This window comes from Triturus cristatus, chromosome 1_1 (assembly GCF_964204655.1).
Source record: "Triturus cristatus chromosome 1_1, aTriCri1.1, whole genome shotgun sequence".
In the NCBI taxonomy this organism is placed as follows: Eukaryota; Metazoa; Chordata; class Amphibia; order Caudata; family Salamandridae; genus Triturus; species Triturus cristatus.
Window position 1 is genome coordinate 287,928,432 of NC_140579.1, and position 15,295 is coordinate 287,943,726.

Genomic DNA, 15,295 nt, shown 5'->3' on the forward strand with positions numbered 1-15,295 from the left:
CAAGCAAAAACAGACGCCAGCGGCGTCAGCCGGCAGCGAGGCAGGCAGCGAGGCAGAGGGCAAGGCGAGGGGGCACACACAGCAGCTGGTGGCCGTGTGGCGCGGGGGTGTCCCACAAGTACCCCCACCCGTGTATGTACACCCGTGTATGTGTCGTACCCCCACCCGTGTATGTACACCCGTGTACGTGTCGTACCCCCACCCGTGTATGTACACCCATGTACTTGTCGTACCCCCACCAATGTATGTACACCCGTGTACGTGTCGTACCCCCACCGTGTATGTACACCCGTGTACGTGTCGTACCCCCACCCGTGTATGTACACCCGTGTACGTACGAGTCGTACCCCCACCCGTGTACGTGTCGTACCCCCGTGTATGTACGAACCGTACCCTCACCCGCGGACGTATGGAGTGTACCCCAGGCCCCAACACCAGTACCTTCACACAACATCGCGCATGTACGAGTCGTACCAAGCCAGACACAAGGACAGCACTGGACAACCAAATGGCCAAAGTACACACCGTACACACGTTAAAAACGCACGTACACAACCAGGACAAAGCAAAACAACACAAGAATACACCATTCGAATGGCACAAAGCCACTAAACATGTCCAACAAGCTCAAAAACAACACAATCACTGACCTGCAACTGCCAAAATCCAAAACAGAGGCCCAAAACACAACCACTCCTTATAACACACCCACCCAAAGTTCAAACACAGCCACACCCACCAATGGAACAATAAAAAGGGCCCACACACACAAACCATGAGCCTTTGCAACAGACCCACTGCTGCCAGACCCCACAGACAACCTACAGCACCATACTGGAAGCTTGACCACACCTTACACTTGCACACCTTCACACACACACCTTCACAAACACCCCCACATCACATTCACACACACACCTGCACAACCACACCCACACACCCCCCCATCCACACCCACACCCCTCACCATGCCCACTAACAAGAATACAAAGTTCACTAGCCGAGAGTTGGAGGTCCTTGTCGATGAAATCCTCAGAGTTGAGCCACACCTCTTTGGAACATTGGTCAGACAGACCAGCATTTCAGAAAAAACATCCATGTGGCAGACCATCGTCGATGCTGTGAATGCTGTTGGGGACACCAGAAGGACCAGGCATGAATGCCAAGCCAGGTGGTACGATCTGCGGAGGAGGGTCCGAGCCAAAATGAAGGCCGCCCCGCAGACCCGTACACTACCATCCCTGGGAGGAGAGGGTGATGGCCATACTGCCGGTGGTGGCAGTGGACGGATTAGAAGGACTCTGAGACCCGGGTGAGTACACACACAACTCACCTCACATGGGGGGGAACGTCATCCACAACCAAACTCACAAACAGACACGCAACCACCCCAAGCTATCGCATGACTCAACCACACTCCATGAACACGCACATGCCACTAGCGCCACCATGCCCCATGCACCCAGCTGGACAATGTCAAGTCACAGGCCACAGAAAACACCAACACAAGACACGGTAACCCGGATGGCGGGAGTGTGGGCCACAAAAATCACATAGTGCAACTCAGAAGCAGACAACAATGCCCTCTGCCCATATGGCCTAGGTCACAGCCAGACAAACACTGTGTCCCCACACAGGAAAGACTCGCCAGCAAATGGCGGACGCCTTTCATCAACACATGGGGGTGACGGCACGTTCTTGCACATGACAGCAGCTAATGAACAGCCTTCACTATGAAAGAGTGGCAGCACACACCACCACAGCAGCAGTGCAGACACACACACTACACCCAATGGGTGCCTGGAGATCAGAAACAAACTCACATCAACAATCCAAGGGCCATTCAAAGATCTGCTAACAGTCTGTGCCCAGGAAGCTGGGCTGAGGTGACAGAGGGTGACAGACAGAGGGAGGGAGAGGGGGCCAGAGAGGGAGGGAGACACAGGGAGACGGACAGAGGGAGGAGGCTGACACACAGAGGGAGGGAGAAGGGGACAGAGAGGGAGTGAGACACAGGGAGACGGACAGAGGGAGGGGGCTGACACACGGAGGGGGGAGAGGGGGACAGAGAGGGAGTGAGACACAGGGAGACGGACAGAGGGAGGAGGCTGACACACGGAGGGAGGGAGAGGGGGACAGAGAGGGAGGGAGACAGAGGTGGACACAGGGAGACAGACAGAGGGAGGGAGGAGGGTGACAGAGGAAGGGAGAAAGGGAGACAGAGGGAGACGGACTGAGGGAGGAGGTTGACAGAGGGAGACGGACAGAGGGAGGAGGCTGACAGAGGGAGGGAGAAAGGGAGACAGAGGGAGACGGACTGGGGGAGGAGGTTGACAGAGGGAGACGGACAGAGGGAGGAGGCTGACAGAGGGAGGGAGAAAGGGAGACACAGGGAGACGGACAGAGGGAGGAGGCTGACACACAGAGGGAGGGAGAGGGGGACAGAGAGGGAGCGAGAAAGGGACACACAGGGAGAGCAAATCAGCCTTGTGGGGTGTGGGAATGTCTGCTCATCAGCAGGTGGACTGCATGCATGTAGACAAGGGTGGCCAGTGCCAGAACCCCCCCTCTTCTCCATGGCTAAACACAGGGCCATGTCACAACCTGTGCACAAGCACAACGAAAGCTACCTGCATTATCTAAGTGTGTGGAACCACTCCATGTGCCCACGTACAGTGCAACACGGAGGGCACCAATGCATGGCTCTCCACACCTGCCCACTCCACTGCTGACTGCAGTCACAATTGACGCAGCAATTAAGACTGTGCCACACATAGGTAAAGTCGCTAAAGCTGTGGCCAAGGGACATACCCATGCACAAGTGCACTGTCAGTGGAATGCAAGACATATCCAAATTCCCAGAGGAAATGTGCCAACTTAGAAACCAATGAAACATGGATGTTGCATGGAACAAAATTAACATTGTCTCTCTCACACACAGGTCAACGTCGTGGATCACCCCCCAACACTGGGGGGTGATCCACTGAAGACTCACAGGACCCGGCTCGGCGGGATGACGGAGCCACCGGCAGCGACGACTCTCACCACTCTGTGGACGAACCCGACCAACCTGGCCCCTCTGGTGTCCAACCACCTGCAGCACCAGCGTCAGGTACAACTGGGCCAACCACCACCCCCACTCCTGCCACATCCCAGGAGACACCCAGGATCCCTGCCCCAACACCACAATGCAGCCAGGCTGGCCAGGAGGGACACGGTGTCCCGGGCACCCAGGAGGAGGCAGGCGACAACGCCAATGCCACCCCTCAGGGGTCCCGGAGACCCGATGTGCCCACAAGGGCAGGCCAGGGGCAAGTGGGCAGGGGTGGTGGGAGTGGAGGACGGCGGAGGCGCGAGCCTGACCTGTTGGCTGGGGAACCGGTATATTCCCATGTCCGTAACATCCTGGACACATACCGGCAGGACACCACGGGCATGGGCCGGGTTGTGTCCACCCTCAATGAGATGAAGGGGACCCTCGATGAGATCAAGACCCAGCAGGCCTAGCAACATGCGGAGCAACATGCCTGTCTACTGCGACACCAACGGCGGATGGAGGACAGACAGGCTGAGCTCGTGACGGTGTGCACGGGAATTCACAGTACACTCCGTCGGATGGCCGACAACATGGGCAACCCTCCCTGTGCCAGCAGGCATAGAACATCACCACCCACAGGGAGGGATAAGGAGGAGGAGGAGACATCCGACGGAGCATCCCAAACATCGTCACGGCCTGCTTCTGAGGGTCCCCGCAGGAGGGCGGGTCGTCCACGGAAAAGACCGTGAGGGTCGGCGCAACAGCACCATCTCCCAGGACACCTGGCCTGGCACCTGGCCCACTGGAGCAACAGCAGCACAGCATCAAAAGACATTCACTGCCACATGGACTTGCTGGTCACTGTCTGACCAATGTTGACAAAGACTGTGGCATGGACTCTGAGGATTTCAAATGGCAAGGACACCAACTCCCCTAGTGAACTTTGGATTCCACACACCCGGAAAGCCCCTCATGTCAACCCCCCCCCCCCCACCCCAACCAAAATAAAAAGTCACACCATAAAGAGAAGATGCCTACTGATTGCATTATTACCTTACATGTGTCTTGTAAAGTCTAACTATGCCTGAGTTCTCATTTGACTTCAACCATCCACACCCTGGGGCCTGAGTCTGGCACAGGACACACATGGGTCACATTGTAGTAGGCAAGACACACATGGAGCACCATACACACACGTGATGGGCCCAACCAGCTGAGGGGGTGGCCGCACAACCGTGCCGACAGACATATTGAGTACAGCTACAGCCATGCGCAGAGGTCAGGGATCATGTGGAGTGTCCTGAGGGGCACCCAGGTATGTGTGGACAGGTGGCAGAACCATGTCCTGCAAGCTTGAGTCAGGTGGATGCAGTGAATGGTGGCCTGGCCAACGTGGGATGCATGGGGATGGCACATGTCACAATACCCACACAGTCATTGACTACATGCACAATACACAGTCTAATCCCACACAAACAGCTTGCATCTTTAGGCTGATAGAATTTTGCTCTTGACTTCGAAACTAAAATCGCTGCTCTGCTGTTCTTTTTTTAATAGTGTTCAATTGTTTCTCATTTTTAAACTGTGTTTTAACTGTGTTCAGGAATAATTTGCGTATTTGCACACTCGCTGACGATAGTCACTCTGGGGCATTTTTGTATTGTTAGCTGCTGGCTGAGCCCTCCTCACTTCCGGCGGGACAGAACTAGGCGCCATTTTGGTCTTGAACGCGATCTAGTCTCCCCACCACCGGCACTACTTAAATGCACGCTGCACGTTTGTAGGTGCTTTAGGGCTGATAGAATTTTGCTCTTGACTTCGAAACTAAAATCGCTGCTCTGCTGTTCTTTTTTTAATAGTGTTCAATTGTTTCTCATTTTTAAACTGTGTTTTAACTGTGTTCAGGAATAATTTGCGTATTTGCACACTCGCTGACGATAGTCACTCTGGGGCATTTTTGTATTGTTAGCTGCTGGCTGAGCCCTCCTCACTTCTGGCGGGACAGAACTAGGCGCCATTTTGGTCTTGAACGCACTCTAGTCTCCCCACCACCGGCACTACTTAAACGCATGCTGCACGTTTGCAGGTGCTTTAGGGCTGATAGAGTTGTGCTCTTGACTTCGAAACTAAAATCGCTGCTCTGCTGTTCTTTTTTTAATAGTGTTCAATTGTTTCTCATTTTTAAACTGTGTTTTAACTGTGTTCAGGAATAATTTGCGTATTTGCACACTCGCTGACGATAGTCACTCTGGGGCATTTTTGTATTGTTAGCTGCTGGCTGAGCCCTCCTCACTTCCGGCGGGACAGAACTAGGCGCCATTTTGGTCTTCACGCGCTCTAGTCTCCCCACCACCGGCACTACTTAAATGCACGCTGCACGTTCGCGCAGCGGACGAGCGCAGCGGGCGCACCGCTGGCGAGCCCAAGGCGCGCCCAAGGCAAGCCCGTCTGCGCCCGTCAGCAGCCCGACGGGAGCCGGGGCCAGTTATGCTGCCCATTTCATGAAAGATGATTCTTGCCACCGGTCCTACTCTCGTGAGTGCCTCATCCAGTTGGGGGGGCCGTCTTGTAACCCGCAGTCGTTCCCTAACCTGTATGGAACTCGAGACTTTGTGTATGGGGCGTGTGGCTTCTGCCTTGAGTTGGGTGTCGCTCCTGGCACTAAAACATCTAACTCCCCTGTTATTTCAGCGGCACTACTTAATGTGCGCTCTCTGAAAAAGCACTACTCAGAGGTGTTTGAGCTCCTGGACGATAAAGCTCTGGACTTTTTATTTGTCACGGAGACCTGGCTTGATAACTCCTCCGACCCAATCGTCACCTTGGCCATCCCCTCGGGGTATAAAATCAGCAGATTTAATTCGTTCTACAGGGAGAGGTGGGGGGTTGGCTGTAATTTTTAAAGATACGTGGGCACTAGATAAGTGCTCTCTTAGCATGTGGGATGGCTGTGAAGTGTTGGATTTCAATATTCGTTGCTCGGCCCACTTTTCTCTTGGTGGGTCCTTGATCTATCGTCCGCCGGGAGTAGCCCATGCCTTCCTTCAGGCCTGTGTGGAGGCGGTCTCCATGAGAGCCCTACAGTTCTCCCATTATGTGATTCTAGGTGATATCAATATTCATTTTGATCAAAATAATTCAAAAGACACACGTGATCTTCTTGATATTTGCCAATCTGCGTAGCTCTTTCAATGGGTCGACCAGGCTACTCATAATGGTGGCCATATTCTTGACCCTATCTTTTCCAACTTCCCTATTTCAGTCAAGGCTCCACTCCCTGTTCCCTGGTCTGATCATTATTTAATTCCCTTTTCTTGGGTGGTGACCCCGCCCGCTGTCAGTCCAATGGCCAGTCATAAACCAGCGTTCAAGAAGGTTGACCCCCTACTTTTTGCCAAGGCGCTGGTGGCCAATAGGCCACTTCTGTCACAAGACCTTGATCAGTGTCTTGCTGCCTTTTCCAACTGGCTCCTGGGCTCTTGGACGACCATTGCCATACCTACTTCGGCTAGACAGTCAAGGGCTTCCCCCTCCAAACCTTGGTTTACGGAGGATCTGCGTCTTCTTAAGCAGGGCTGTAAGAAACTGGAGCGCTCCTGGCGTCTTAGCAACTACTGCCCGTTAGCAAAGAGGCAGCTTAGGCTGGGTCAAAAAACCTACTATAAAGCGATCTCTTCTGCCAAAAGGGTATTTTTCGCCACTCGGATTGATCAAGCCAAGAACAACTCGAAATAAATTTTTTCTATCGTTCAAAGTTTTTTGTCCCCTGTGGCGCAGAGCTGTATCCTACCAGCTACTACTGCTTGGTGCGAGACGCTCACTACATTCTTCCGGGACAAGATTCTAAAGATACAAGGCAGCTTTTCTGCCCCGCCTGTCCCTACTGGGCCCATGGGTCCCTCTGTCTCCTCTCTTACTACTCCTGCTGTACTGTCTACCATTCATTCCCTGTCCAATTTCTCTCCGGTGGATTTGTCGTGCACTTTGAGAATTCTTCAGGGTCTGAAGTCTGGTTCTCCGGACGATCCATGTTCTGCAAGACTTCTGGCCTCTGTGGCTGAAACAGTTAATGTGGAAGTTAATTTTATAATTAACCTTTCTTTGCAGGACGGCAGGGTTCCTAGCTGCTGGAAGCAGGCCAAAATTCTCCCACTTCTGAAGAAATCGACTCTCGATCCTTCAGTGCCGGGTAACTACAGACCTATTTCTCTTCTCCCCAGCCTGTCTAAGGTCTGTGAGAAGATAGTGAACAGACAGCTGTCTGAGTATGTCGAGAGCGCGGATCTTCTTCACCCTGCCCAATCGGGTTTCCGCCCCTCCTTCAGCACGGAAGGTGCTCTATTGGAAATTTCTGAAGCCATACGGGAGTGTCTAGACGCTGGTGGGAAGGCCGCCCTTGTGCTGCTTGATCTGTCGGCGGCCTTTGATACTGTCCCTCACTCACTTCTGCTTGACAGACTATCGAAGATTGGGGTGTCGGGCGCGGTTTGGGGCTGGATCAAATCCTTTCTGGATGGCCGCTATCAGCAAGTCTGGATACCCCCAGCGGCCTCTTCACCTCTGCTAGTTGGCACGGGTGTTCCCCAGGGTTCGTCCCTTAGCCCCCTCCTGTTCAATATCTATCTTACTCCTCTGGTATCTCTTGCTGAGGGGTTGGGGGCTAAGGTCATTGCTTACGCCGACGATACGCAACTGCTGTTCACCTGGGACAAACAGGTGTCCTCGGTGGCCCAGGTGCAGAAGTGTCTTTCCTCGGTTTTCGAATGGATGACGTCGGCACACTTAAAGTGCAATGAGGATAAATCGGAGGTTCTGATGTTCGGGGACTTTCCCTCCGGATTCAGAGAGTCTATTTGGCCGCTTGAGTTCCCACTGCCTGTTTCAAACAGTCAGACCGCTAAGAACCTGGGCATCTATTTTGATAGCAATCTTTCCTTTTCTAGCCAGGTTTCTCATCTGATAGGTTGCTGTTTTGGTCTCCTCAAAATTTTGAGAAGATTCCTTCCGCTGGTGCCTCAAATGGCTAGGGAATCAGTGGCCCGGGCACTTATTCTGTCCCGCTTGGACTATGCAAATGCCCTCTATGCTGGGCTCCCAGCTTATGTACTCAATAAGCTTCAAGTCACCCAGAATGCGGCTGTCTGCATGCTGGGAGGGCTGGGCCCCAGGCAGAGTGTTCATGGTTACCGTCGCTCCCTTCACTGGCTACCGGTCAGGGCCCGGATAGCTTTCAAATCTCTTACCCTTGCTCATCGTGCCCTGCACAGACGAGGGCCGGGATATCTTCAGAAACAGTTCTCGTTTTACGTGCCAGGGCGTCACCTGAGGTCTTCCTCTCTCAGGCTCATGAAGGTGCCCTGTTTCCAGCGTCATAGACTAGGCGGTGCTTCCCTGGTTGTGTTTGCTGCCCGCGCCTGGAATGCACTCCCCTTTTCTCTCCGAATGGTTGAAGACACTGTGGCCTTTAAGAAACTGCTAAAAACTTACCTCTTCTCGTAGGGCTGAGTCTCAATTCTGTCTCCCTGAACCGCGCCGGGACACTCTTTCGAGTATCTGTGCGCGTAATAAAGATATATAACATCTTGCTACTCGACACATAGACACAGAGCCACTATCACGGAAAACCATGCCAGACATGCCGGATGCACCGTGGCAACACACCAGCATTGACTGAGAAGAGGCACCTTTGAGGCATAGGGACACCTTTATTAGTCATGTATTCGGGATTGCAGAGGCAACTCGGAGTACAAATGAACGGGTAATGTGGAGTAACATGTGGGTCCAACACTGGAACCCCCCTTCTGCAGCCCAAATGCGTGATAGCCATGGAACTGGCACACAAGTGTCGGCTAACAGCTAAACACCCCCTGCTGCTCACGGAGAGACTGCCACACAACATTGATCCGCTGATGTGGAAGTCCCACAGCATGTCAAGCCAAGGCAAACCGTATGTGTCCGAGGGCAGTGTAACACACATTGATGCCATCATCACATTCCACAATCCCATCACTGATGACTGTCAACAAGTCTGACCATCTATTCAGGTGTACCCAGCTGCATGTAATGTGTACCATGGTGATGCGACATGTCTGCAGAGGAACCAAACATCGACAGGGGCAGTGTGCACACATCGTAAACAACTGCCACACCCAATACACCCCTGATGCATCCCTTACCCTAAGGAGACTTCCAAACTTGTCCGTGCCTGTAACGCTGAGTCAGCACACGATGACGTGTCCATGAGGAATAGCAGTGCCACAACAATGCAACCAGCAGACGGCATGCGCAAGTACCTGGGGATATGAGAGACACAAGAAGTCAGCCACAAAAAGCACAGCCACTTGCATGTGCATGTACTCGACACATGTAAGGATGACAACATGCCAGGTCACAATTATGACTGGGGAAATACACATCACTGCCACCATCACTCCAGTGACACATCCACACACACCTCTGACTCACGTGCCATACATGCAGATGGACACACACATCGCAACACATGCCACACGGGGACCAATGCGTGCACACACAGACACTGGTACTCACCACTAAGCAAAGAAGTCGCGTATGAGCCGAGTCCGGATGTCCTCTTGCGGAACCACGTCCTCCACATCACTAGCCCCATTGCCAAGCCCTTCGTCCTCCACGGGTGGATGGTCCTGATCATCTTGATCCAGGATGAGTGGCACAGCTTTCTCAACTGCCATGTGGTGCAGCATGCAGCAGACCATGAAGATTTTGCAGACCTTCGCCGGGGCATGTGGGAGGGCGCCGCCGGTCTTGTGGAGGCATCGGAATCGGCTCTTCAGGAGGCCAAACGTCCTCTCTATCACTCGCCTTGTCCGGCCATGGGCGGTGTTGTAGCGGAGCTGGGCCGGCGTGATGGGGTTGCGGAGAGGTGTGATCAGCCATGGCATGTTGGGATAGCCAGCGTCCCCTACATGGAAAGCACATGGACATAAGTAGGACAGGAGAAGCGGTTGTGCTGGAAGTCTATGCAAGATACAGGACAGACAGACTGTACCCACCAACAACACATGCTCGTTCGTTGCGCAGCTGCGTCATCATTTCAGGCATCCTGCTACGCCTCATGATGTAGGCATCGTGTGCTGATCCTGGAAAACGAGCACAGACATGTGAAATCACCATGTTGGACAGACACACCACAAGGGCATTGATGGAGTGGTAGTGCTTGCGATTCCTGTACGCTACCTCCTGTGCCTGTGGTGGTACCAAAGCCACATGTGTCCCATCTATGGACCCAATGACATGGGGCATCCCTCCCAGGGCATAGAATCCACGCTTGACCCCAGTCAACATTTCAGGGGTTGGGAAATGGATGAAGTCATCCAGGTGAATCAACATGGCCTCTAAGAAATCATGCAGCACATGGCAGAACATGCTGTGGGACATGCCACCAACATGAGCTATGGTATTTTGAAAGGTACCCGTGGCAAGAAAATGTAGGGCTGCCATTACCTTCAGCTTGGGTGTCAGTGCCGTAGGATACCTGTGCAGCGGTTGCAGGTGTGGTGCCAGTCTCGCCGTCAACTCCAGAATCAACCGTTGGGGGAAGCGGTAGCAGCGTATACAGTCATTCTCCCGCATGTCAGCCAAGTCCGGAATTGGTCGGTGAAGAGGCGGCGCCCTGCAGTAATTTGGAAGTGACAAGGAAGAGTGAGTGCACCACAACAACAATTTATTTGTACTGAGCACATGTTAATCTGTCAATACACATATGCTACATACGGAGTCAGGTATGTGCCACATGCCCTGGACACGTATGGCTGCCAGGTGACACCCCTACCAAGACCAAGCTACACACGGAGATTGTGAACCTCCACATGCCATGGCATGGGATTAGCTGTGTCCCAGTGTAAGTGAACAGCCAGACGCAAGACAGGAGTGACATACATCCACACATCAGCAGAAGTAGGATGTCGATTGCAGATACTGGTAGCGGAACACTAGAGCCACAGGTCACATGACATTACACTAGGACAGCCCACACACCTTGCCATGAAGGTGTGCATGTAATGACTCACCACACATTCATAGAGAGGATGCAGACATGTCCTTGTTACGCTACTCCGTGTCCCATGCATACATATGCACCTCACATCCAATACCACATGTGCCATGGTGAGCGGAACAGTGTGCCATGTCAATCTACACACAGACACATGGGGGTTGCTGCAACAGCTGCTGCTTGTGAGGGAGCTCCAACATCAACCTAATGGGAACCCCCCCACACATACATGACATAGTCACATCGTGCACCGTGGGTAGTGACATGTCAGGTGTGGTAACCCCTGTACCGGGCCTCAGGGGACACTTGCGTGTGTTGTTGTCCGTGCCATGCCAGTGACGCTCATCCCAAGTGTGCAGTACAACATGCACACATGTCAAAGGAGTCAAGGGCATGCCTGGCACACATTGCACCGTCACACATTACCTCTGTACACATCTCATCATACATCTGGTGCCTTCTCGACTCAGGAGTAATGTTCCACATCACAGCCTGTCACACCTGTGCCCCACACATGTAGTACTGCCCAGACAATGCCTTGATGTCCATCCATGGACAAGTATGTCCGCCCTATTCTTTCCTGTGTGCTGCCTGTCACCACTGTGATGTGTGAAAAGCACCGTACTTTCGCAAAAAGGGCCTGTGTACGTTCCCGTATCACTATGGGAGTGCTGCCGTATGTGTACCCCTAGGGATAGTGAGCGTACAGGTGTGGGTACGGTCCGTACCACCATGAGTACGCATACGCGAGGACACCCATAGTGAGACGGCCCATACATGCGTGTGTACGCTCCGTACCACTATGGGTGTTCTCGCATATGCGTACTCATAGTGATAGTGAGCGTACAGGCGTGGGTACGGTCCGTACCACCATGAGTACGCATACGCGAGGACACCCATAGTGAGACGGCCCGTACACGCGTGTGTACGCTCCGTAACCCCTATGGGTGTTCTCGCGTATGCGTACTCATAGTGATAGTGAGCGTACAGGCGTGGGTACGGTCCGTACCACCATGAGTACGCATACGCGAGGACACCCATAGTGAGACGGCCCGTACATGCGTGTGTACGCTCCGTACCACTATGGGTGTTCTCGCGTATGCGTACTCATAGTGATAGTGAGCGTACAGGCGTGGGTACGGTCCGTACCACCATGAGTACGCATACGCGAGGACACCCATAGTGAGACGGCCTGTACACGCGTGTGTACTCTCCGTAACCCCTATGGGTGTTCTCGCGTATGCATACTCATAGTGATAGTGAGCGTACAGGCGTGGGTACGGTCCGTACCACCATGAGTACGCATACGCGAGGACACCCATAGTGAGACGGCCCGTACACGCGTGTGTACGCTCCGTAACCCCTATGGGTGTTCTCGCGTATGCGTACTCATAGTGATAGTGAGCGTACAGGCGTGGGTACGGTCCGTACCACCATGAGTACGCATACGCGAGGACACCCATAGTGGGACGGCCCGTACACGCATGTGTACGCTCCGTACCACTATGGGTGTTCTCGCGTATGCGTACTCATAGTGATAGTGAGCGTACAGGCGTGGGTACGGTCCGTACCACCATGAGTACGCATAGGCGCGGACACCCATAGTGAGACGGCCCGTACACGCGTGTGTACGCTCCGTACCACTATGGGTGTTCTCGCGTATGCGTACTCATAGTGATAGTGAGCGTACAGGCGTGGGTACGGTCCGTACCACCATGAGTACGCATACACGAGGACACCCATAGTGAGACGGCCCGTACATGCGTGTGTACGCTCCGTACCACTATGGGTGTTCTCGCGTATGCGTACTCATAGTGATAGTGAGCGTACAGGCGTGGGTACGGTCCGTACCACCATGAGTACGCATACGCGAGGACACCCATAGTGAGACGGCCTGTACACGCGTGTGTACTCTCCGTAACCCCTATGGGTGTTCTCGCGTATGCATACTCATAGTGATAGTGAGCGTACAGGCGTGGGTACGGTCCGTACCACCATGAGTACGCATACGCGAGGACACCCATAGTGAGACGGCCCGTACACGCGTGTGTACGCTCCGTAACCCCTATGGGTGTTCTCGCGTATGCGTACTCATAGTGATAGTGAGCGTACAGGCGTGGGTACGGTCCGTACCACCATGAGTACGCATACGCGAGGACACCCATAGTGGGACGGCCCGTACACGCATGTGTACGCTCCGTACCACTATGGGTGTTCTCGCGTATGCGTACTCATAGTGATAGTGAGCGTACAGGCGTGGGTACGGTCCGTACCACCATGAGTACGCATACGCGAGGACACCCATAGTGAGACGGCCCGTACACGCGTGTGTACGCTCCGTACCACTATGGGTGTTCTCGCGTATGCGTACTCCTAGTGATAGTGAGCGTACAGGCGTGGGTACGGTCCGTACCACCATGAGTACGCATACGCGAGAACACCCATAGTGAGACGGAGCGTACACACGCCTGTACGGGCCGTTGCTATGCATTTGGGGTGCCCTAGGGCCCCGGAACGCACCGTACCTGTGTGTGAAGCTCCAAATTATATAGGGGACACATGAGGGACAAGTATAAAGGCCTACATGCATGCTGGTTGTCATGGAGACCAAGTTTAAAGTTTGAATTTTTTCCGGAAGGTGCACAGCAGAAGTCAGTTGGAATGAATCTACTTTGTTGCAATGTGTTTGTGGAGTTGACATCATGCTGAAGAAAAAAACACAATAAGAACCCACTGACTGCTAGGTTTGAAGGGATTGGAGGAAACATAGGATGCAAATGTGAGTGACCAATCACTCTGTACTCCTGTGCATGAAACAGGCGAGCAAGGCAGATATAAGGCAGCCAGGTCCCATGAGGGAGCACTTGCCTGCACATCTCTGTATTCCACGACCCAGCTGCTGCTACTGATTCCCTGGAACCATGTCAAGGGCTGTGGAGAGGTCACAGCCATTCACCCTGGAGGAGAACCTGGCTTTGCTGGATGTGATCCTCCCACAGTACCCCCTGCTGTATGGGCGACCAGGTTATCAGGTGAGTGCAGAGTCCACTGGCACAGACTGTGTCCCTTTTCTAAGACTGTGACTTCTGCCATTGTGTCCAGGTGTGACACACGTGCCATGTCCTGTAGGGGGGGTCCCAGGGGGGGGAATGCCTGATGTCTCACAGCCAGAGCATGCTGTGGTGCATGTCTGCCTACCTCACTAGCATGGTGTTTACTATGACAATCACTGCATGGTGCATGCCACATTCTGCCTGTCTTGTCCTCCTGGGAATGTAGCCTCTAGAGTCCTCATGTGATTCTGTGTTCAGCCCAGTGTGACAGGTGACTGTACCCACAGATGTGTTAGTTCTGTGTACCTGTGCTGAGAGTGTCCACATGATGTGTTCGTACCCTGGACATCGGTGTGTGTGTAAGTCCCCTGTCATGTGGGTGGGTGCATATGTGGAGTGTAGCACCCCAGCTGCATGAGGGATGGATATACCCTGGCCATGTGATGTGAGCAGGGAGCAGTGCTGTGTGTCTGACGTGCAGAGCCAGCCCCACACCTGTGGGCCCCCCCGTCTAGTGGCACATGTGCAGAGTGAGGTATGTCGCTGCATTTGGCAATGGCAGGTGAATGTCCTGTGCCTGTGTGTGTCTGTGTACTCTGCTGCGGTGGCGTCAGTGGCCTGTGGCATGTGACTGCTTAGAGGTGCTGCACATTATCCTGGTGTAGCTTGTGATGCACAGTGTGAGCAAGGATCATTGATTGTGTAGTTGCCCTCATTCCACCTGTGTACTTTCAATGGCACATACTGCTTTTGCCCTTCCCCAGAGGATCATGTCCCTATGACAAAGGTGCAATGCGTTGGATGCATACTATGCCTTGTTGTAAACAGCAAATGTGTTCTAATATGTGTCTCTGTGACATGTGCCAGGTGTATTGATGTAGTGTCACTTGTTCATCCTCACAGGTAGGCGCCTCTGCCAAGGAGCAGTTATGGCTGACCGCCGTCAGCGCCGTGGGGAGTGCGGATGGTCGGAAGCGGCGCCTGTCCCAGGTGAGGAAACGCTGGCAGGATATCCGGTGCTGGACGCGGAGGATCGCACGGGTCCTGTTGGGGGACTCACCTGAGAGCCATAAGAACCGTGTGCGCCGCCGACTGACCCACATCCACAAGCGTGTGCTGCCGGTGGTATTTCCAGACTTGGAGAGGCGCTTACAGGAGAAGCAGCAGCAGGAA